General features: G+C 37.1%; 1 long non-coding RNA gene across 1 annotated transcript; it reads right to left on the bottom strand.

Annotated features, from left to right (window-relative positions):
• On the bottom strand, window positions 9,708–17,659 carry LOC110401568. Its single transcript, XR_002440432.1, has 3 exons — window positions 17,545–17,659; window positions 15,713–15,796; window positions 9,708–12,460 (listed from the first exon to the last, which is right to left on the bottom strand). It is a non-coding gene; the product is annotated as an uncharacterized LOC110401568 (long non-coding RNA).

Below are 25,575 nucleotides of genomic sequence, written 5' to 3'. Positions count from 1 at the left end.
CGTTTCAGCTCTGACAAAAGCAACAGTGTGTCACCTACACTGGTGCAGGCTTTTACGGTCATGGCATGCAGGCAGGCACCTGTTCACTGCTGATGAAAATGCATAGCTAATGGTGGCGACTGTGTTGAAAAATATTGTTTTGTAGCTGAGAATTTGCTCAGTCAAACAGTGTTGTAGTGCTCTTTGTAGCTATTGTAGTTTCCATGGAAATAAACAGGAGGCATTACTTTTGGAGTGATCTACATATATGTGTCCCAAGATATTCCTCTTCGCTCACTGCAGGCAAAAGCCAAAAGGCTGGACACCCATGGAATATAATAGTCTACCAATTAATGAACAGCAATAAATACACAGATTCCTTTCCCCCTCCCCTTCCCACCCCGTCCAGATTAATTAATATTAAATAAAAAGCTAACATTAGCTTTATTGCTCCAAGGTCTATTTTGAAGATTGATAGTAAAATCCTATTGGCAATTCTGGGAGGAGGATGTTAGAGTTGCATGTTTTTTTTTTTTTTTTTTAAACCCTTCAGAATAATACTATTTAAGCAATAACATGAAGCATGGCAAGCTTTGAAACACTAGGCTGACTTGTGAAAACTTTAATTTCACTTCTCTTTACATCATATGTGTGCATTACAGAAGCATTATATTTGAGACATACAGTTTTGTATATGGGACCTTAGCATCCTTCAATACCCAGAATGACCACAACGTGGTACAGTTTCAGTACCACGCAAACAACTTTTTACATTTTAATCAATATGAATTCTTGATTTATCAGCTAAAATACAATGTTTTTAATGTAGCTTTTCTGCATATCTTACTAGATAGATCAGAAATAAATAGTTACAAGGATGTCCACTAGAGTGAGTATCTGCTGCACTCGAAGATTTTCATCTGTGTATTCTGATCATAGGCTAGGGAGAAGAAAACAAGATTCTGACTCCTCTAGACTTTCCTGTTCTCTCTTACAGTGCTGGTTATTTCTGAGGATTTCTATATCAAGGGCACCACATGCATTCTTTGTTAGCAGCTGAGTGAGCCCACACATGGCAAATGAGCTCTAAGATCATTACGAAAGTATTTATTGACCTAATTTTCTCAGTTACCAGCAAGGTAACCTTGTCTTATGTTTACATAAGAAAACTGCTGCCTGAAAAGTTAGCTATACCCCTGTGCAATAGAACTTGTGAGGCCATGATAAAAAAAAAATTAAAAAAAATGTGAGCATGCCATAAATAAAACCATAGGAGGATAAGAAAAACAAGAAATTTAGAAGAGCACAGAAAAATGAAATGTTTCAATGGACAAAATGTCTGTTGGAGTTGTTTGTAGCAGACAAAACACAGTTAAGAGCCATTAAAGATACGTATATCTTAGATAGAGGTCCCTTAGTACTGAAAGGAATTCTGGGGGAAAACCCCACTATTTTTAAAAAGAATCCACTCCTTTTTTCTTGTAAAGTAGATTTCTATAAAGATTTTTCTAAGCTATTGTTGTGGAGCATGCTATATGCTTCACTCATAAGAGAAACAGCAATGTATTTTATTGTTATAGGGCAAGTGATTCAACAAAGCTTATGTGACTTTATATGATTTATGATGGTAAAGTCACTTGACTATGTGCTGAATAGAGAAGAGTCAGATAAAACTGTTAGGGAGACCCTCCTGTTGAGTCACAAGTTTTAGCATGGATCCCCTGACTAATGGCTTATGTCTAAAGGATTATGCATGCAATCAATCCTTTATATCACTCAATATGATATAGCAAGTCAGCAAGCTATTAGAAGATAAGAACTCCTAGTCATGCAAGAAGTAAAGTTTCAAGAAGCTTGCTATTAGTCATTTTCAGGGTATCTGTTGTAGGTAAGAAATCTCTCAACCTAGAGCGGTAAATCTGAGAGGCATCTCTGCTCAAGGGGAAGATCATGGTATTCAGTCTGCTGCCATGCAAGGAGAGTTCAAGAGGTTCTGGGGTGTCTACTATTTATGGAGTGAGAGGACTGACTACTGGTCATATTTGCATAATTTGTTCATGCATGCTGTCTCCCCTGAATTCACCTTGAGCCCAATTCAGCTATCATGACCAGATATATCTATCACAGCTGTCACTGATGGCCATTGCACAAGCAGAGTAATGGGTGAAAGGTCAAGTTGGGGACTGGGGAGATAATACAGCACTAACACTATTGTGAAAAAAATATTCATTATAAGCAGTGACTGCCAGTGGTTTGGATAATGTAATTTTGCATTTGTAATTGTTAACCCAATGCATTCAGTATGGTAAATCAGGCTACAGAAATCATTATTATTGAAAATGCAGCAAGAAATAAGCTCTCTCAGTCCCATTACTACTCCACCTCTTAGGGAGGAATCAACTGAAAGCTGTCCAGTTTTCTCTTAAAAACATCTACTGGTGGGGAATCCATAAGCTCTCTAGAAAAAACTCAGAGGACTTAACTATCCTTATAGCAGAAGGTTTTTGTAATGTTTAACCTCAGTCTCCTCTGCTGCAATTTAATCCCTTAAAAGTAGTCTAAAAATCATGAGATTTAAAAAGTAATATCCCTTGGGAGCTTCATATTATTTGCCTTTCAGTGTTTGATCCTTTCAGATTAACCTTTGTAAATGTTTCTTAGCATCCATGAGAACTTGAAATTTACCTTCTGAAAACTGAAAGTTAAATTTCTTGTGAAATAATTTTACTCCACAAACTGGGATTTCAATAAAAAAAATCATTCAAAATTGCAGGGTATGAAATAAAAATTATGGAGCAAAAAAAAAAAGAACCAACCTGCGAAAAGTGTATGATGGTTGGTGTTCCAGATTCCATTAATAACCACAAGGCTTAACTAAGAATTAACACAAATTTAAGGTCTGGTTTAGGTTTCCAGTACACTGGTGAAAATGAGATGAAGCATTATTAGTCAGTGAAGAGTAACCTGATGTAAAGTAAGAATGGATCTCATCTTTGAGAATGTAACATTGTTTTTTTTCCTAAAAGAATTACTTTTTAAGATGTTTTGGGGCTGACTGATTTTCATGAAATATGCTAAGTGTTTCTTTTCAGCTGGAGCACACATACGACCTTTTAATACCGAATAAGCAATGAGAAAAGGCCATCTCAGGTTAGGGTTTCATTGATAGTACAAAACCAGTAATCTGGCTATACTGAATTTATTCATAGACCATGATGAATTATTTTTTCTTTTTTTCTTTTTTTTTTTTTTTCCTGGAGGTGTCCACTTTAAATTAGATATTAACAGATTGCAGAACTGCCAGTAAAGGACTGCCACACTGGGATACCTCCCACACATTACATTCTCATTTAGTGATACGATTAAGCGAAGACCACAGCTATTTTGGCAAGGAATTCAGTGGTCTGGGCCACTAGTATCTCTTTAATACAGAATATTCAAATAGTTGTAGTATATTTCCTTCTGAACTTGGTTTTTTTTTTTTTTTTAAATTCTGTTTCAAAAAAAATGCAAAAATTACTAGGACTCACATTTTATCACTCATAATGATATGACAGGGGCCAATTCCTGTGACATTGAGCAAACAGAGAAACATTAGTCTGGAAAGGCACCAACAGAGAAGTGAGCCCCCTCCTCTGCTGGAGCTATTAAAATACTGAGGCAAAACCTGATGTAGGCAAACCTCCTTCTGTACAGGCACACTTTATTTCCTATGAAAAATAGCCCAATTATATTTCATTTCAGCATGCAGAGAAATGATCCAACCATGCAACCATGGATAACAAATCCAACGTGTACAAATGGTCCCAGAGCAATTAGTTGTTAGACTGAGCCAATTTAGCCCAAAAGAAAACTAACAGTTCTAGCACTCACTGAGGAGAAATCTAAGACACTGGTGGAGCATATTCAAACTCCATTACCAAGAGCAAAAGAAAGAGAATTGGATTTCTTGCTAAATGTGTGACACAAGAAGAAAAGCTCCTATGTAGCTTAGGAAGACAAAATAGAAAGCACTAGCATATTTGCTTGACATATCTGTCAGAGCTCAGAATCACAGCCAAGCGAAGTAGATGAAACAATGCTTCCTGAAAGGGTCATTCTTTTTAACTCCTGAGATTCCAGTCCTCCACCTCACTTTTCCTAGGTACCTGTGTCCTCTAACTAGTAGAAAACCAGACTGCTAATCTGATGTTATAAAGCAGCTCACATCTTAAAACACGCATGGCAGCTGCATTCCTGTAACTAGAAGCTACCCTTTCATTTCTTTGAGTTAGCTTGACTGTGAGCTTGCCTCCTTTTACAGAAAAAAATTTCCAAAACTGAATAGCAAAATGAAGGATCCCAGAGTTTCTGTGGTGGAAGTAAGGTTTTACAGCTTTCTTAGTTTTTCAGTCACTGACATGAGGCGTTCTCTTATCATTTTGAAAATACATTCCTGCCTAAAAATGCTTTTCTGAAAAAGAAAATAACATAAAATCTGAACTTGAAAATATTCCATAGCCATTTGCCCCATAGGACATACCAGTAGTGTTTTAAGATTATCTTCACTAAACAGTCAGGAAAGGGAAAGCCTGAAGAATTGATAGGTTATGTATTGCATAATACCATATTGCATGGTTCAAACTAGATCTGAAGTTACATGGTTCCCAGTTTTGCTTCCAACCATGCTCTGCAGGGGTACACTGTAGACAGCATAGCAAACTGCAGAGATTAGAGTCTCGCTGAAGGAGAAGGGTCACAAGTCTCTGTAAAAAACTGACTTGACATCTTGATTATATAGGAAATGTGACCAACTCACAGATTCTGGACAGCACAGAAAACTCTCAGCGTCCCTCTTATTTGACACAGCTCTTGATGTTGGGTGACAGAACATGACCTAACGTATGAGTGGCTGTGGACCTTTTGCCAACATATTCGAGAAAGCGAGAATGAGGCGGAAAAATGCCTACATGCTGCATGCTGATTAGGCAGGCCAAGGAGGTTGGATACTTCTGCTTAAGTCCAGTGCTTCTGAAGGCACATGCTTAATTGCTCAGATCTGCTATGAACCCCTGGAGAAACATCAGCAATCGTGGGAAAGCACTCATAGGCATGCTTTTTATGTTCTGTCCCAGGGTGGAATCTTCAGTAGCACATCAATGCTGCTGAGAAGTTGGACTTTTAGAGCGTCTGAAAAAGGTATTAATTTTGCCATCTATGCCAGTAGTGCAAGTGGTGCATATACACACGCAGATAACTGGAATGTTTGAGGACTGGGGTCCTCAAATTTTGCCCTGATTATTTATTAAGTTCTAACTCCCTTTTGCCATAAAGTAAAACAGACTGCAATCCAGTCTACACTAAACATCATTGCAATGTGCTATATATAACAATTAGCTGTACTGATGACCTCTCTCTGTAGTATTTCCACTGAAGGCAGGAGAATGTGCAGTCCTCTTTTTCATTTAAATAAACATTTTTTGTGAACTGCATTGAAAATACCACTTGATTGTCCCATTGTGATGTAGTTTCCATGGACACAGGCAGAATGAATGCCTTCTAAATCAGTAAGTGTCTTAGCTGATAAAATTTCAGAGTGTAAAAATTCTATATTCCTTGTTTCTCCTATTGAGAACCATGTAGATTAGTCTGACAAAACAGACAGATGACATTTAAAACTATCTTAACATATTACAGCACTTTCACTGGTGATGGTCACTTGACTTTCAATTTGAACTTTCAGTATCCTAAAGGAAACTGAAGCTTTGTTTCTTTTCCTTCAGGGGAGGAAAAGCTCATTGGGCAAAGAAAAATCTGCAACAGTTAAGACAGTGTACATCAGGTGATAGATGCAGACCCCACCAGCAGAGATCCTGTCTGGGGAAAAAAGCTTTCTCCATGCAGACCAGTGTGCTTGCAGTAGCCCAGATAGTAGCTCTTTCTTTCACCATTCACATTTGGGGATCCACTTCGAGGCTATGAATAAAATGTGCTCAATTTAACTAATTGCAGTTTGACATAAACCGTCTTGGTGGATTCTTCAACCCCATACGTGACAGTTCCTGTTTTGGTCAGTTCAACGAGGCTGAGCTTGCAGTCTTCTTCCAAGACACCTGAGCCTCTGCAGAATGAGCTACATACACAGTTTAGCAGCAAAAACTGGAACAGGCTTCAATCTCCACAGTCTGAATTCAGGGGACTGTTAGGCTACTGATGCATATAATACTGTGTTTTTTTTTTCCTTGCATAACTTTTTCAACTGTTTGTATGTAATAAAACGGCATGATTACCTTGATCACTGATATTGGATGCTAGCTTCAAAATGATGCTACTTATATGAAGCAGTTTCAGAAAGACTCCACATAGAGTCTCTTCAATGTCCCTTTTGTCATATATTTTTGCTGTGCTGCTGCCTCAGCCCATATCATATTAGTTGCATTACACATTCCATCTTATTTATGAGAAGCTACTTAATGACAAAAAGTGAACTCATTGTGAAATGTGTTTAGTTCTCTAAGATCAGCTGGATGTACTACGACTTATATAGCCCAGTCATTGCCTCAATTTACACAATGATTTCCTGAGTTAGAGTTCACATTTGAATCCTAGGAATCATTTCTGTTTTTCTGCTCAACATACTGCGGAATTATTGTATTGAGAAATATTCCTAACATCTCCAGATTTATTTTAAGCAGAATTAGAAAAATACACAACAAAAGGATCTATGTTGTTGTGCAGATAGCTATCCTTTGAGTTCAGATGTTTTCTCACTGCTCTTTAGGATGAACTTTAAAGTTCTTATTTTTGTAAAATGAGCTTCCCTATTTCTCAGAAAATGTATTTTTATTGGAAAATAATTTTTTCATGTGTTTTACAAAACTTTTCCTGATAGAAAGCCTACGTTTTTTCCACTGACTGACAGAATATTTGCATAAAAATCTTAAATTGATACCATACCATGCTGAACATCTTTTAAAATTAAATTTTACCTGTTTTTAAGTCTTGCAAAAACCACACTCTGATGGCACTCTGTGTTACAGTTTGACTCAATTATTCTAAGATCTTTTGATGTGAACTGTGATAACAGAAGTTGTTTGTGCTATATTAATATGGGTAGCTATAGAACAAAACTCCTGAAGTGTGAGATGGAGTTAGGGTTAGTCATAGACTTAGTCTTGTTGATTCCTAACAACTTCAGTGATCTTTTTCTCACAGTATTTTGTTTACAGACCGATATGTTTAAGGTACAGACTAGGACTGCAACTTCTTAAAATACTTGCTATGGACTTTGACAGAACTTTTTGCATATTGGTGATACGAAAAACCTCTGACATCCTCCCTAGAGACCAGCAAACACCTTGCAGCCAAAGAATACTATTGTCATCTGTGTTGCAAAGTGAAGTTTTCTTCCCTGAGAGCCAGTAGCAGCTAGCATTAGAACACTGCAGGGAAAAAGAACCCACATTCATTTCACTGCTTACTGCATCTAATGATAATTGATTGCCTAGAGTTGCAGGCAGCTTTTGGACAAATTCTTCAAAGTTAACCAGATTTCCAGCTTTCCACAGGAATAAAAGAAGTATTGTGAATAGCTGAATCTCTGTAGCTAAGTCATTCTTTTTGGTTATCTGGAAGTTTTAAAATTGTGAAATTATACCTCTAGTCAAGATCATAGAATGGTTTGGGTTGGAAGGGACCTTTAAGATCATCTAGTTCCAACTCCCCTGCTACCAGCAGGGACACCTCCCTCTAGACCATGTTGTTTGATGCATTTGTTTTCCATAATTTCACAGTAAATTGAATTTGAAAATATATTTGGTCTTGGGCTTCCAAAGAATTAGAAATAAGAGCTCATTTGGAATGGAAGCAAACAGTTGCTTTCCTGGATTGGCCTTCAACCTGCTTTGTTACCATACAAGTGTTTGCTGACCTGGGCTCTCGGCTGAACCAGGCTAACCTCCTGTGCTCTGAGGCTGAGTCATGGCTGGCGAGATCCTCTTCCCTTCAGGATGTGGTATGACATTCCCAGCTTCATATTCCTCATGCAGCAGATGACCCTTGCTGAGTTGACACCACCAAATATTGGATGTTGGGAATATATGATATGATTTAGTCTTCTTTCTTATACCTATATTCTTCACATTCACTATGGTCAGAAACAGGTTGTTGCACCATCTGGACCGTGAGTCTAGCTTCTACTATTTCTGTACTAGAATAAAAATTCAGGTGAAGCTGCTCAGTGGCAAGCACCGTTGTCATGCCTTCAGTTAATGCTGGAGTAAGTCAAATGTGACTAATTCAAAATCAATTAAAAACAATTAGGTCCACAAACAGATGCCTGGAACAGCAGGCAGAAAAATTCTTACTTTTATGCAAAATCCATGGATTGATACTAATCAAATATTTTGGGGAGTAGTGGGAACAATAAGGAGGGAATTATTCTCTTTGATGACTTGAGAAATAATGGATGAGGTACAGTTTCCCTTCACAAAACAATCATCAGAAGCCTCTAGAGTCTCTCTCATTTTTATCCTGTAGGATTTAAGCAGGTAATGGGAGAATTCCCGATAATTATGCAAGTGTTCTAACCTTTAAAATAATCATCTGAGCTCTTTCTTCTATGTTTTACATGAACTAAAATTTTTCTCCCCTTTTCTCTTTCCTTCCTCCCACCTTCAGATAGGGTAAAATTGTTGGACTGATTACCTGGAAATAAGACACAGGTAAAACTAAAAATTCTCTTCTTACAAGACAAGGTAAAGAAGAAACGTTATGGTTCAAATGCTTATATTTACATGTCCATGAATGGGAAAACTTGGATTAAAGCTGAAAATTCTTATTCTTCTTGAATGCACTCATTTTTCACAGTAACTCCATTAGAGATGATGTAGCTCACATAGGTTGGTCAGCAAAACTTCAGTTGGAACTCTTTCTTTCTGCAGGAGTACACGAGAGGACTTATCTATGGTCACCTGGGTTCCGCAAACTAGATATTAGCTAGGGTTGCAAGAACTCTGGATTAATACTGAAGTGCAAAGCCTAATAACTCTAAGCAATGGCATTATGATATATGTGTATATCATAAACAGAAATATATAATCACAATCATTTATAAATAATAGATTACTATTAAAGCTAGGATTTATAATGGAGCCCACAGAGATTCACTTTGGAAGCATCCTCAATCTTGCTGGAAAAAGCAGAAATTTACTTTTAGTTTTCTTGGCCTCAGATAGAAAGTCCATCAGCCATCAGGATTGCAGCTACTTTAAATATTTAAAGTACTGTGCTTTTAATAATTTATCATCACTACTAAATGATTATTTCCAACAGTTCTCTTTTTCTTTAGTACTTTTTCATTATATCTCTGTCTCCTTTTTTAAAAAATAACAGAACAAAAGGACACAAATTGTGGGATTGTCATAAAATTGGGAAAGGCCTTTATAACAGAATTAAAACCAAGCAAACAATTTTTTGGGGGAGGAGGGATGGAAGATGAATCATGAAAGCCTGCTCTCACATAGAAAATGAAGTTAAAACAAAAAGTTTCCTTTTTTAGAAGTCATACTAAGATGTTGGCTTTCGTCTTAGTAACTCAATACAGCTGTGTAATGTGACAGACTCACCAAGAAGCAGGTGAGCTGGGGCATTCTGCAAGGGATGCAGTTTGTAATCTCAATCACAGGAGCACTAGGATGATGGTTTTTTTTCTAAATTATAATACTGATGATATCTTGCAGTATCTCCGCATTTCCCAGAGAGATTCAGTGCAGCTTCATGTTCCTTTGCTTTGGATCTCAAGTGTTTCCTCATAGGGCTGAGCTCATTTGGGCAGCTAGTGTATGCTCATGAGAGATTTAAACAAACGTATTTCAAATGACAAAACCTTACAGAGTAGTAGAATGTGACGTTTTTTTTTTTTTTCCCCCCTGTTGTGACAGCACTGCCTGCAGTTTGAAAAAGGAGATTTCAGACAATTCTTTTTTGTTTTACACTTTTTGAAAACATTTTTATTGTGGATGAAAGCTACCATATTGTTAATGCTATCCCTTTTTTGCCTTGCTCCCCTCCTTGCCCATACAGAAAGCCTAGTTCTCTACAATCTTTCCTCATGGAAGAAAACTCAATTTCTTTCCCTAGGATAACTAAGCACACAACTTACTCTCTCAAAATAAAAACAAAGAATTTATTCAACACTATCTGAATCTGCCTGCACTGTGTTTATTGACCAGCATCAGAAATCTTTTATCTGCCTTGGAACAACACCATGAAAATCAGATCCAACAGTTATGGCCTAAACTGAGTTTTATTCCTACACACCTAAGTTCACTCATGTGTACAATGCTGTTCAATGATGAATTAAGAAGCGCGCATTCCAAGTTGGATAGCAAACAGTGAGTGGACATTGCAAGTAACCTGTTTTAGAAGTAGGAAAATCCTTTGTCTGATCTTACTCTTAGCTAAATTACTGCTTTAGAGAGATTTACTGTTATATTTTAGAAAGATTGATTTATACAATTTTCTCTCTCCTTTGATCCTTGGGTTATTTAGTAGTGCTCCAACACTGTAAACATTTGAAGTCAGCTTTTCAGGTTCCTTCATTGTACATCTTCTGAAGTCTCCAGTTCAGTGTGGTATTTGAAACATTAATGCAGTTAATTTAGAAAAGTTTAGTCAGAACATATCACTTAGATCTTTTCTCATCTTTTTTCTCACCTTATCAGCAACAGTGCAGCCTGATTTTCTTATCTTTTATTATGTTTCATTTAGGCAGCAACCTGTCACAGTAACATGCTTAGGATGGGAACTCACAGATAGGTCTAGGATAAAACTTCCGCAGCAACTGGCTGGCAAGGAGCTGCATATTGTTTCAGATCTGGGACCATCTTAAAGGACAGATCGCCTTGTAATTTCCAACCTCTTTCAATTCTGATTATTCGGGCAATAGATGGCAGTATTGTATTAAAAACTTGGCAATAAGGTGACTTAAGGGTCCTACTAGTGGCATCCCCTGTTGTTGCTGCAAGAAGAGTGCTCCTCTTCCTTCTAAAGCGCATCAGTCTCTACAGTCCCCACTCCATCAGGGCTGGGATGCTGTTTTGAGCCCTTTCCTGGACTTGATATCCTCTTCAGTAGGCGCATTAAGGGTGAAACAGGCTCACACTTTCTACTCTCTCCTTTTTTTTTTGTTCGAAAATTAATACCTCAGTTTGAATAACAGAAGTTACTTTGGTGCTGCTGTTGCTGAATAACAGACATTAAATGATGCATGGTTCTGAGTTTCCTAATGAGTGTATTTACTTGAATTTGCTTCCATCTCTGTGGGTTTTTTATGCTAGCAGAGAAACTCCATTTATCAATATGTTTTTACAGTGGACTACATATTTTAGCATCAAATTCTGTTACAATTCTTGCTGCTCAGTTTGTCTTCGAGCACTGTTTATTTCATTGTTCCCTATTAATCAAAGTAGCAGAAGTGAGGACAGCTAAGAAACTTGTGCTGGATGTTTCTGTTCATTCATTCTGTGATTTGTTAGTGTTCTGATTCCTCATAGCCTTCCCGCACTTCAAGTGGATCTATGTTATCATCCAAGAAGCTATGTGAAAAAAGCATTGATTTTCAGCTTCTGAGCCAAAGTCTTAATTTTTAGTTGCAATACTGAAAGCCTCTATTTTGCACTGAGTGTTTCTGTATTCTCATGTCAACAAATTGAAGCTCACAGCCTCCTCAGAGACAGGTCAGCCTTGTTTAATTTGGCAGTGGAAGCAATGAGGTATGGATGTTAAGTGTCCTGTCCAAGGTCACACAAACTGTAGCAGAATAGGTTCTGGGACACTGACTGCTTACCTCTCCAGTTTTTCTTCTCATCTTCTTTCCTGAGCGTTAGTCACAAGACTGCACTGGAAAACTTGATCTTCAAGTGGAACTAAACCCTAAAAGCCACAGGTAGAATGTCCATTCGAGATCATTTGATAAATACAGTCATTGCTGATCAATTACCTTCCCCATATGAAAAAATGGATTGTGATCTGGGAATTTTTCTTCATTTATAAGAAAGCCTACAGATAGGCTTCAATGGTTTCTTCGCATTCTTAATGTTTTTCTAGATGCTTTATTCCTCTCACTTTTGTATATTGCTGTAAATGAAGAAGCAACCAATTTTTGAAATAGAATAGTCATATTAAAGCTTCTTAGTATTTGAGCTTGGAGTATTCTGTAAAGGCAAAATATCAGCAAATATTTTTGGATTAAGAATTCCGTAATTGTTCAGATGTAGTTTGCTATTATTGTCATTTTTCTCATATCCTAGTGCACGGCCCTCACTTCTTGAGAAGAAAAATAACAGCTCACTATATCAGTTTATTTGGAAATTGCTTTGGTGTAGCATGTGAAAAAGTATTGTCTGGGCTCCTGCAATGTTATTGCTCTCCAAAACAAACAGATTGAGCAAGTACGACTGGTAGAAGGATTCAAACGCATGGCTGTGGAAGAAGTATCATGCTGGAAGTTCCAAAGAACAACAGTATGGGAAGATTAGGAGCAAATCAGAGAAAATTTACCTATGCATACACTGAAGTTTACAAATTAGTATTTTCACACATACTTTAGACTATTCTTTCCACTTTTTCTGCACCTGTGACCTCTAGTTTTGTCATATAAGGTTATGTAGGCATATGTATTGAGGATTATAGTTCAATATCAATAATGTTACAACATACTATAAACTTTTTATCCCATGAGTTCTTTGAAATGTAACATTAAATGTGTACTGATTCTCCATACCTGTAGTGGTGCTACTCATTAAAAATTAAACAAATGTGTATGTTTGTGGGATAGGCCTGACATCTTTGAGAAATCGGAACTTTGAAAAGCAGTCCTGCCACAACTGAGTTAGAGGTTAAATATAATAACATGGATAAGAACTTGAACAGTAGCATAGCAGCCAAGGAAAAAAATGGGATTTTGCACAGTGTATGTTCTGGCAGGAATTGACAACCTGAGCAAAGCTCAGTATATAAAATTTCTTAGCCATATTCCAAGAGAATTTGTATTATGAAGTATCACTATCTCAGTTTCCTCACCTCTAACATAAACAGACACCTGTGAATTTAGAAATTCCTTTTTATGAAGAGTACAGGAAATAGAAAGTACTAACATAGGCAGTAAGGGCTATAGAACAATTATCTGGGAGATTTTCTGAAGATCACACTGATTTAGTTATTTACAACCAAATTGTATAAAGCAGAGCAACAGTCCCGCAACTAAGAGGAAATTCAACATCTACTGATGATTAGAAAACCAACCAAATCTTGTTTAGGGAGGCCAAGTAGAAGCTAAGTGAGGCACAGAGGTTGTGTGACATTTTTATGTAATTCACAAAGACCGAAAGGAAACATAGCCAACAACAGACATGGAGTTACTGAAATTTTCTTTCAGCATCTATTAATTAATCATGGTAATACTAGAGGAGCTAGGGATTGGACAACAATTTCTGCAGGAAGAAGAAATGTGAAAAAAATGTTGCCCAGCAGAAAAAAACCTTACATCTTACAATCAGCTGATGTTGCCACTGGAAAAAACACCCTCTTATTTTGTGTCTGGAGATCTAGTCTTATACTCCACTTTTTTCTCTCTTCATTTAACACTGATACATCAGTCTAAAGAAAAACTGAATTACTAGCTGCTATTAGGTGATGAATGTCCAGTAACTACTGACAGTCAGAAAGTTAAACCCAGATATCTGGTGAAGCATGAAATAATAACTACCAAAGTCTCTTTTGTAACACAGTATCAAGGCTCACAGGCTTCCCTATTGTAGGCATATTTCTCACTTGATTATGCAGCACTAATGAAAGACACGGTGTAACCTATGGGCTCCTTACTACTCCGTAAAGCAACCACATGCTTTGCCACCTCTGAAATTCTTTAGAGGTACAAAGCACTTTCCCCAATATAATAGCATAAGGATAGAAATACACCACTTATGTGGAATACCTTCATGTTCACGTATCTCATTCACATTTGCAAGTGCAATTTCTGGCTTGATCCTAAATTCAATGGACAAACTATCTAAACAGTGATTCTAATTTACACAACTGAATGAGATATGCCTTACTGAAAGCTTGTTTCTAATTAGAACCTAAATATACTGAAGCAAGTTTTGTTTATCACTGGCCCATGCATGTTCTAGTACCTTGGAGTCTCAATCTGAGTACTGAAGGATTCAAACCCTAAGACAGTTAGACACTTCCAGTTGTTTAATATAATAGGGGTGAGTTTCAGGCCTGGCACAAGTAATAACTTTATCAGAAAGCACAGCATATTGCCTTTGACAGTGTATGTACCTATTAAATCCTAAGAGAACACAGAGACCATCTCTCCTACGATGAACGTTACTTCTGTTGCAGATCCAACATTTTATCCAATAGAATAGAGTCAGAAGTTGAAATTATCATCAATTGCACTAAATCAACCACTGTGAAATTAGCAATCTTAAAAATGATGATTTTTTCCCCTTTTGCAGAATATCACTCTGAAAGCGGGCCATAATTAGCAACCAATATTTATGGATCAAAATAGATTTGATAAGTTTAATATTTCACTTTTACAAATTAAGAAACAAATCTAGGGTTTCAACCAAATCATGGAACAAGATTACTTCTTACGCAAGGTAGAGCCCATCACGCTCGACAGTGAAAAAGACTTGGTGGTACAAAGACTCATACATAAGAGATCTGTGGAATTATATTTCAGTCAGAAATTAATCTAACCATCACTTCTGATTTTTTATTAAATCAGCACCTGCTAACAGTTCATATTTCCACTGCAGTACTCTACTTACAGAGTGCACTTTTGAAAGCATTTTTGCCAACAGAACTATCAAGAGCAACAAAAACTGGGCCTGAAGCATCCCAGAAGACATTTATCTACTTCCCTGGAGAGAGAATTCTATTTCATAAGCTGAGCTAGTGGGGTTTTGGTGATAGAGTAATCCTTCTCAGCCTTGTATCCTGCAAGGAAATAGGCTTGGAATAGCATCTAACAGCTTATAGAAACCAGAAGACATACAGGCAGACAAAGCTGTTCATCCAGATATTTATCTTTTCCTGAAGTTTTACCTAGGCTTAATGTTTTTTTTGTTAGAAGAATAGTAGTAGTATTTTAGGGTGCCTAAACCACCTAATTCACTCATGATGGTACTTTAAGGGGTACAGAAGTCTTTTTAAGAGGAAAATCTCATAAGACATGGTGATTTAAGTGCACTATAATCCAAGAGAATAAAAGTGATGCCCTGTAAAGATGAATGGAGAAGTGAGCTAGGATTATAGTATTATAGCCAGTGTTATACTTTTATGGCTCAGATTCAAATTTTATAGTTTGTCCCAGATAAAGTAAATATTTTGCAGCCTACATACATCATTAATTAGCTACATATGGAAGATCCATGTGCTGTTTTTTTTCTCCCTTGCTTCTCACCTAACACATGTATTATTTACTCTCTTTAGAGAAGACAGAAGAAGTTCTCACTCAAGAGTATCTCTTGTTTACTGACGTTGCACCTCAGATTATGGCATGGTTTTGCGAACTCGTAAGAACAAGTTATGAACTTCCTGCTTGGATTTGGAGGCAGTTTGAGTTCTGGATATGAGACACAAGTATTGTTTCCTACTGTTTTCACCTGATTCCTTAAAATACTAGAGAAATTCTTCAGGAAATTAGTCATAAGCTAGTTACAAGAAAAGAGTAGCTTACCCTATTCCAAAGGCACGGGCTTTCTGAAAACTCCCAGAAGGAAGCTCTCTCTGAATGGAGATGTTTCCCCCTTGGCTGCCACCCCTTAAATGAGAGTAAGGAGGCTACACATGAGAATCACTTGCAGCTGTGCTCCCAGGGCTAGCCACACCTCTTCATCAGACACTCAATCACTGTTTCAGGCCATGACCTGACAGTTCTCATACACAGGTAGTACTCCAGATCAAGAAAAGTACATGAGGGAGGAGATTTGCCTTCGAAGATTTCTTGAAAATTTCTTTTTTCTCCCTGAAAGAGCATATTCACCTTTCAAACTGCAAAGATTTCATGTTTTGCTCTCAAAAACAGAGTGTATCAGTGTAACCATTAAAATTAAGCTTGGTTGAAGTGTTGCTGGAAAACTTAAACAAGAGTGCAGGTTTTAATGTACAAGTAAAAATCTTAACAGAAAGATGCCTGTCTTTGATTTTCATTAAAAACTTATAAGCATCAACTCCAGAACTTAATATTTAAGTCTGAAATTAATTTTACTTAAGAGCAGTTTTCAGGTGAAAATTAGCATTGGCTATTGCATTTTGCAGCTAAAATGTTAGTAAAAGATATCTTGAATACATAAGAAATATTTTCAGATCAACTAATAACACGAGGAATTAGCTTCAATCCAGGTTCTGACAAATAGTTGTCTAACCATTCTGAATACACATAGGTTGCTCCAGAAGTAATGCCTCCTTTTTAATTACATGAAAACTACAATAGATTACAAAGAGCAGTATAACACTATTTGATAGAACAAATTCTCAGCTACAAAACACTATTTTTCCACATTTCCATTACCATTAGCTCTGCATTTTCATCAGTGATGAACAGAAGTCTGCATGCTGTGCTTGTAGAAATCTGCCACAGTGGAAGTAGCATTGCCACTGCTGAAGTGTACCACCTACAGCCTCACAGCGCTCTCATCTACTGTTTGGTCTCCATAAATGTTCAGCAAGCATCAATGAAGTGAATCAGTGCCATTTTTTTCTGAATGGAGGAATTCAGTTCTACGCCTTTGCTTCATACACATTCGCATATCAGACACCATATTATCAGACTGTCCTTCTGCTGCCATCTGTCACACAGCAACAAAATAAGACAATACAGGCAGGAACGCTCAACTTCTACAGCCATTCCGCCAACATCTGCCTGTGACACTCAAGGCCAACTTAAAGTATATCAGAGCTGCTCTAAAAAAAATTGCCTCTATTTTATCTACTTCTCTTTACAAAATACTCACACTAATCAGTTAATATTTAATGGAAAATAAAGCACTCATAAGTCAAAAACTCATTCTAAAGCAAGGAAAAAATTAAGTTTTCAGAAATTGCTAAAACACACAAAACCAACACCATAGCAGAAGTCTAGCATAAAACAACACAACTATGGTAAGGATATAGCGTTAGCATGAATATCTCGAAGTATCTAGGTACACTGAAAATACAAAAAGAAACACCAACTGAGAGAAAGCAGTATAAAGACACATGCTGTGGAAAATATTGAGTGTGGTTCATTGTATTAAAAGAGATAAGGAAAATGCATTCAATTCTTACCTTGCGGTATGAAGGACATTTTACCACATACTAAGAACTTATATAAATTGCACCACAGAAATTCTTAGCTGTCTACCAAATCAGAGCACAACACTAACTAATTTTTGGGATTGGGAAGCTGTAACACTATAACGTGATCATAAAGTGCAGCTGTGGTACAGAAGTAGCAAAGTCCGGCTGTAGCAAATGAGAATTTGCTCACAGCAACCATGAGCACAGAAATAAAGGAAAGAAGCCACTTACCTTCAGAAGGCCCCAGGTATACAGCAATCTCCAGCAAGACATCATCACCCCCACTGCCAACCCTTAAATGAGTTGTGGGAAGGGGTGGATCCTGGTTCTACTTCTTCTGGTCACTCAGGGGCACTGCATGCACCTGAGCTCCCCTGGGTTGGCCTTGCTTTCCCACCAGGTGCTTAATTGCTGTTTCAAGCAAAGACTTAGCATTTCTGCTACAGAAGGGAAGTTTTACAACAGAATCCAAGGGCTGAAATAGTACTGTGATTTTTTTTGTTTCTGATTTGTTGAAACATAGCTCTGGGAAAAACAATGCTGTATTTGTCCTTAGAGCATCAACTTTGGTTGTGTTCTTACAAGGCTATTCCAAGCACAGAAGGGGATTACTACAGTAGTCAGCCAATAATGGCACTTAGTTATTGGCAAATTACAAACCTCAGAAAAATATCCAGTTCATACTGAATACAAAGAAAAATGTAGGGAATCAAAATAAACCACCTTCAAAATAAAGCAGAAAAATCCTTCTAGGTTACCTTCCTAACATTTCCCTTATCCAAAACAAAATAGCTTCTATGTTTGTATTTTCAATAATTTAAACAAAATGTTTTTGCAACAAAAGAAATGTGGAAAGGTGTTATTGTCAAATGCCTATTAAAGTAAGTGTTACAGCAATCCTAAAAATAAACACAAATAACATTTTTTACATTTTTTATTTTTCTCTAGAGCTAAAAATATTCACAGAAGTTAGCCCAGACTTTGCAGACAGTTTCTATGGGATCAGTACTTCATTTTACTCTTTGTCCAAAAAGTGTCACCAAAATCTGGTCTTTAGCATTCTGAAAAGTGGTTGCATGTCCTCTACCAGCAAAGCCTCATGTCTCATAATCTCATTAATTAAATAACAAGGCAAAGCCAAGCCAAAATTACTGTGTTTAGTTATAACTTTCTAAGATGAAACAAAGTCTATCACACTCAGGAGTAATATAAATGAGCAGTGGTATTCTGCATTTGTAAGGTGCAATTACAAGTGTCTGCATGGAGCTTAAGACCACTCCAGCATATGTTTCTGTGGAAAACACCACTGATTTTGTAACAGTTTTCACACCACTTTCTTCCCAGTTTGATGTGTTTAATGTCTCATTACCTGTAAAGTTTGACAGTCACTGACAGACAACCAAGGCAATAATACAATTAGTAGAATTTTTCCACATTGAAAATGTATCACTATTTCAATCAAATCTAATAGTAAAAACAAAGAAAAAAAACTAATAACCTATCTAGTAAATTTTTACAAATATGTTTTTTTTATGTGCACCCAGTTCTAGTAAAGAAACAAAAAACCCATCCTCTCAGCACCAGCCCTTCCCCTTATGATCAACAAGGTTACATTTCCTTCACAACTTCAAGTCTTCTTAAAGCCTCATAAAGTGGAAATCTTAAACAAGCCAGTACTTGCCAGTATAAGATCAAACTTCCATCAAAGCTTGAAGAAAGTATTGGCAACAGTACTGCTCCTTGCATATCAAAATTGGAAATTCTTCTAGCTGCTAAGTTTAATTGACAAGAATTAACAAAAATAAAGTTTGAACACATGAAATGTATCAACAACAATGCAATGTAATTGGAAATCTGTGCTGAGGAAGGAATGTTCAGATTAAGTTGTAAAAAATCACATTCCAGTACAGCTTCTGTAATTGCTGTGCTCTTACTATCCTGGATGCATCTGACTGACTGATTCATTTCCATTAAATGAGGCATTACAAATAATTTTCTCATTTAATAGCAGAAGCTCATCTTGAAATTTAAATACAAGTATCTTTATGCTTATTAGCAAGTAGATTTTATTGGATAAACTGTTAGTAGCTACATAGAAAGCTGGCAGATGACTGTTAACTAACTACATTTGCTTGAACATTCTACAGGGAACTACACATTCATATTAAAATTCTAAAATGTGTAAATTAGTAGTCAGACTTAGTACTCCACAGCTTTTTCAAATTTAGATGTTTACCACATGCCATAATCAATGAGTATTATCTTCATTTTACAGAATTAGCAGCAAAGAGGAAAATAATCAGAATAATCAGATCTATGAACATAACTTCTGATCAACTCGGGTACTCACAGCTGTATCTCCTCTTTCTCTGCTTGACAAAACTTAGTATATTTTGATTGGCAAGCTGAGTTTTTTGAGAGAAAACTTATGAATCATGTTACAGCTAGGATGTGTGGGGCAAGCTGTGGCTGAAGTTCGGATCTCTTAATGGTTCATTCTAAGGAAAAAATAATTACCTTATTATCTGCCATGGTAAGTTTGAATTCTTTTCATGCTTCTGTAATAAAGAACAAGCACTTTCAACTGAGAGGGAAAAAGTATTTAAGAAAACCTGATGAAGAAGATACAGTCTGACCCATATTAGTATCCCTAGAAGCACACCTGTCTGCCCAAGTAAACTGCAGAAAATGTGAACCTTGATTAATAAAGCTTCTGATTAAGTGCAATGAAAAAAATGAAACATTCATGCATTTTTTCCTTCATAAGCTGCTTTTGGAAATTCCCAAGAAATTCTACCAATGGCCAGAGGACGTGTATACTCTCTCTGTTTTGTATGAAGAAACACTGATTTAAGAGATAGAACATTGTTTATGTCCTTGTTCTGAAACAAAATATTTTTGGAAAGAGGCTGAATCACAGAACCAAGGTGACCAACTACTGCTGTTTTGAGAAAGCCTTTTACAAATGCCATCACTCCTTTCTACTATGCCAGCAGAAAGCATCTTTTTCCTGTCATAGTGAAAATGACAGGGAAAGTAAGTGACTCAGATGCCAGAGAAATCTGTTCTAAATATATCTCATGGGAACAGATCATATTTGTTTGAGATATGTTGTTTGTTGTCTCAACATTCTTGATAGTTTAGTTTTTCTACAAAAACAATGGAGAAGATCCCACTATTGTTTACATCTTGTTTTATGAAAATATTTTTTTAACAGGGGTATTTCTCCATCTAATTAGCAATTGGATAATACAACACATTGGAAGTTCTCATGACATGTTTCTCATTTATCTCCAATTCCTGTTTAAAATATCTTCTATAGCTAACCATGGATAAGAGCAGATGGGTATGGAAAACAGGAAAGAACAGTACACTTTTCCAGCCTATTTTTTAACATTAGAACTTTCACCATACAAAAATAAAACAAATTTAATAGATCCATAAAAGATTTGTGAAAAGCCAGAAAGCAGAGAAAAAAGTTGCTGTATTAAGCCTTTGTGAAGTCCTCTCCAAAACTTGGAGAATTTTTTATTTTTTTTCCTACATTGCAATGTACTTGCTTGCCTGGGAGCCAACATAAGGACTTTGTTCCCAGAACTGCTGTTGGTAACGTACAGCCTGTGCCCAAAATCATAGATTAAAATAATAGAACGGGGAACAACTATTCATATTCCACACTGTATAGAGTTGCTTGAAGGAGGAATTGCTAGAAAAACAAATTTCAGTGTAACATCAAGAACTCTATGAAATCAAAGAATGTTTTTCAGTTCAGAAATCAGAACCTTTCTGTGGGAGAGTGAATATATGTACAGAAAAGAAAAAATTGGGCAAATGTTTGAGAATTTATCAAATTCTAGTTAAAACAATAATATTTTTTCTTTGCTTCTCTGGACAAAATTCAGTCCTCAAAGTTTCTTAAACACTTGGAAATCATTTGTTGTTCTTTTCCCATTTCTCCATGTTAACAGTACCACTGCTTTCAATTGGTTCTAGGCACGTGGAGTAAGATATATTTCCAGTGTTGCTCAACATGTTACAAAGGTTATTCTTAAAAAGCCAATATTGATCCAAAGTAATTGAATCTCAAATAATATTAGCACTGAATCAGTGGTTGACATTTTAGCAACAGCAACAAAATGTTAGCACACAGTTTGAGAAATATGTTGCTAACCCCTGTTCTGTGCAAAGCATATCTTGGACGTTACAGTAGTTACCTTTATAACAGTGATAATTTTTGTAATGATTAATATTGTATAGATCTTTAGAAACATTAATGCTATTTGAGAAGTGGCATCATGTTTTATCACACTGCTCAGAACACCTTCAATGCACATGATTGTGTTGTCAGAAAAGATTAAGGAGGAAAAAACTTCACATTTTTAAGGAACCATAGCAGTTAAGGAAATCACCCATTACTGAGATTAGAACAAGAGCTTCACAGTGAGCAAGCTGTCTCAATGACTGTCCAGAATCACAAGTAATTTATTGCAGCATTGTTTGAAATATATAGGGATGGCAGATATCGAGGACAAGAGACAGGAGTGATGACTTGTTAGACAATGGAAGGGCAACTGATATCTTCTACCAGGACTTGTGAAAGGCCTTTAACACAGTCACACATCACATCCTTATCTCTAAATGGGACAGATACAGATTTGAAGGCTGACTGTGAGGTGAATAAAGAATCGGTACAATGATTGTAGCCAGAGGGTTGTTGTCAATGGCTCTATGTCCAGATGGAGGCTGGTCATGAGTGGTGGCCCCCAGGGGTCTGTCTTGGGACCAGTGCTCTTCATCACCTTTATCAACTACATAGACAGGGGGATTGAGCGTACTTTTAGCAAGTTTGCTGGTGACACCAAGCTAAGTGGTGCAGTTCATACAATAGAAGGGAGGGATGCCGTCCAGAGGGACCTGGACACACTCAAAAAGTGGGCAAATGAGAATCTGATGAGGTTTAACAAGGCCAAGCATAAGGTGTTGCACTTGGGTCAGGGTAATCCCAGATGTAAGTACAGACTGAAAGAAGAACTCATTGAGAGCAGCTCTGCTCTCAAGAGCAGAAGGACTTATAGGACTTAGGACTAGAAGGACTTAGGACTAGAAGGACCTTCTTAGGACTAAGAAAGACTTAGAGGTTGTGATGGATGAAAAGATGGACATGAGCCAGCAGTGTGCTCTTGCAGCCCAGAAGGCCAGTAGTATCCACAGCTGCATCAAAAGAGGAGAGGCCAGCAAGGACAGATTGTCCCCTTCTACTCTGCCTTCGTGAGGCCCCAGCTGGAGTACTGTGTCCAAGCCTGGATGTAGACTGGGTCCAGAGGAAGGCCACAAAGACAATCAGTGGGCTGGAGCACCACTCCTATGAAGATAGGTTGAGAGAGTTTGGCTTGTTTAGCTTGGAGAAGAGAAGGCTCAGAGGAGACCTCATTGCAGCCTTCCAGTACTTGAAGGGAGCTTGTATGCAGGAGAGAGACTGACTTCTTGCACGGTCTGATAGTGACAGGACAAGGGGGAATGGCTTTAAACTAAAACAGAGTAGACTTAGGTTAGATGTTAGGAAGAAAATTTTTACTCAGAGGGTGGTGAAGTGCTGGAATGGGTGCACAGAGAAGCTGTGGATGCCCCATCTCTGGAGGTATTCAAGGCCAGGTTGGATGGGGTCCTGGGCAGCCTGATCTGGTGAGGGAAAACCCTACCTGTGGCAGGGGTGGAACTAAATGATCTTTAAGGTCAATTCCAAACTAAGCCATTCTATGATTCTATGAATCATGCTTCAAATCCAAAATTGCAATTATTTAATTCTTCTACAATGATAATATTTTAAAGGGAACTCACTGATTTTATGGGCATTAATAATTCTAATCCATTTATAACTAGAACACTTAAAGCATGGTGATAAAATATTACATACCACTGTAGATTTACATTGATACAGGATGTTTAGTAAAGTGAAGGAGAAATCACCTTGCATTAGAGCTTAAGATAGTAACTATTGCTATTGGCAATGACAGAAACATAGGACTTGATGGTTCAGTGACCTAGAAACATACAAGCAATTATATATTCCAAGGGCCAGATAAAAAACATAGACCTTTTCATTATGTGTCAAACTCAGCTACTGCTAGGTTCTAGTGACTGAGAAAATGGAGAAGCAAATAGAATCTTTGTTATCCATTCAATTACACCTTTGTAAGATTTCATTTCTTTTATACCAACTCATTATTATACCAAGAAACCAAAGAAACAGAACAGACCAAAAAGCCAACAAGAATGATGAATCACTCTGTAAGTATGTCATGTTTTTGTGACAGTGATACTCCTTTCAATCCAGCCAGTCTAAACATACAACTACTATTTGCTGAAATAACAATTGCTTTTGGAATAAAAATCAAAGCAACAATAGTAAAGGCTGAAACATTATAGCACTAAAGACTACACTTCTAACTTCTCCTGGTTTCTGTGGAAATTTTCAGTTCGAGAAAAAGGAATAATTATACTATCTTTGTGTTTACACATTTAACTAACATCACAAGAGATGGGAATTCATGGTCATCTGCATCGTTTGGATGGAATGGACTGCAATATATCCAAGGCTCAACTGTTATCTAGACTAGACAACAGATTGTAAAGCATTTGTGCTCATTGAGAAATAAACACTGGCATCCACTGAGGAAGAGAACTATAATAAAGGTTTAAAATGTAATTTCTGTCTCACTTTCCTTCTGAAATTACCCTGATGAGATATGACACTGACATCTCCTAATATTGACTAAGGAACAATTTCTAGTACATTCTAATAGATTCATCTTGACAAAACACTATTCAATGTCAAAACCAAGCTCACAGCCCTATCTGGAAGAATCTTTCTGCTGTTTTAGGAAAACATTACCACAGAGAGAGTCACGGTTAAAGTGGGTCTAAGCATGTTATCAGGCTGATCTGGATCTGTTTTCATCAGTAATAGTTCTGTGAGGGAACAATTAATCTCATGAGATGTGGAAAAATTTTGTGCACATTGTATCCAATAAATATGCATAAAAACTGCTGACAATGCTTGTTATGAGACTGACCTCATTTGTGCAAGTCACTCCCAACTCAGGTTCAACTTGTTATTGGGAAAGACCCCCATGACCTTTTCTGCACAGCTACTTTCTAGCAACTCAGTATCTAGCCTGCTTTATTGCTTGAGGTTATTACATCTGAGGTGCAGGACTCAGCGTTTGCCAGTTTTGAACTTCATAAGGTTTCTGACAACTCGTGTGTCCAGTTTTTTGAGGTCTCTGAATGGCAGCCATGAACTCCAGTTTACCAATCAGTGTCTCCACAATTTATGACCTTGCTGAAGGTACATCTAACTCATAATTAACGTAAGTAAAATAAACAGTACTGATCTCTCAGAAATGCCTCCAGTAACCACTTAGTAGCTGGCAAGGGAAGTCGTTGATATAAAAAGCAGAGATTAAATCTATAGGTCACTGCAAAGCTTTCAGGTTGTGCCAATAGAAATCACTTGAAATTAACCAAGAAAAAGTGCAAAATTCTATATTCAGGGTAATCCCCTGCATCAACGTGGTCTGGGAACTAGCTCACTGAATAGCAACCCTTCTGAAAAGAACCTGAGGCTGACGGTGGGAACCTTGAATGAATGGAGCTGCAGTTAAGTGCAAAGCATTCCTTTTCTTCATGAAAAATATTCAAAACTTCACTGAGATATGAATAATAAAGACAATTTCTGACTGCTATTAAACTAGCAAAATCCCTTGAAAGTACAGTTTGGTAAGGATTTACATCTTGCTTGAAGATTCATTTGATAGGTGAAAACTGTTGAATATCAATCAGTGTAGCACTCCCATTGTGAGTAAAGGAAACAACATACTATGCTCTATTACAGATAATGTGAAAAGTGAACCAAGGAAGAGTATTAGTCCCATCCACTCAGGACTGGTGATGTCACACTTGGAGTACTGTGGCTAGTTTTGGACCCTGCACTTCAAGAAGGATATGGAGATATTGGAGAGTTTCCAGTGGAAGACTCAGAAGATGACAAGGCACCAAGAGCACATAATTCATGAGGAAAGATTGAGAAAACTGGATTTGATTCATTCCGATGAACAGGAAACTGAGGGACAATCTAATAGCAACATGTAACTATTTGTATAGTAGTTACAAAGATAGTGATGCGAAACTCTGCATTATTCCCTGTATAAAGAGAGGCAAACTATATCAATTATGTATTGGTAAGTTTGGCCTGGACACTGG

Source organism: Numida meleagris, chromosome 6, assembly GCF_002078875.1.
Source record: "Numida meleagris isolate 19003 breed g44 Domestic line chromosome 6, NumMel1.0, whole genome shotgun sequence".
In the NCBI taxonomy this organism is placed as follows: Eukaryota; Metazoa; Chordata; class Aves; order Galliformes; family Numididae; genus Numida; species Numida meleagris.
This window is presented reverse-complemented; position numbering and strand designations above follow the sequence as displayed.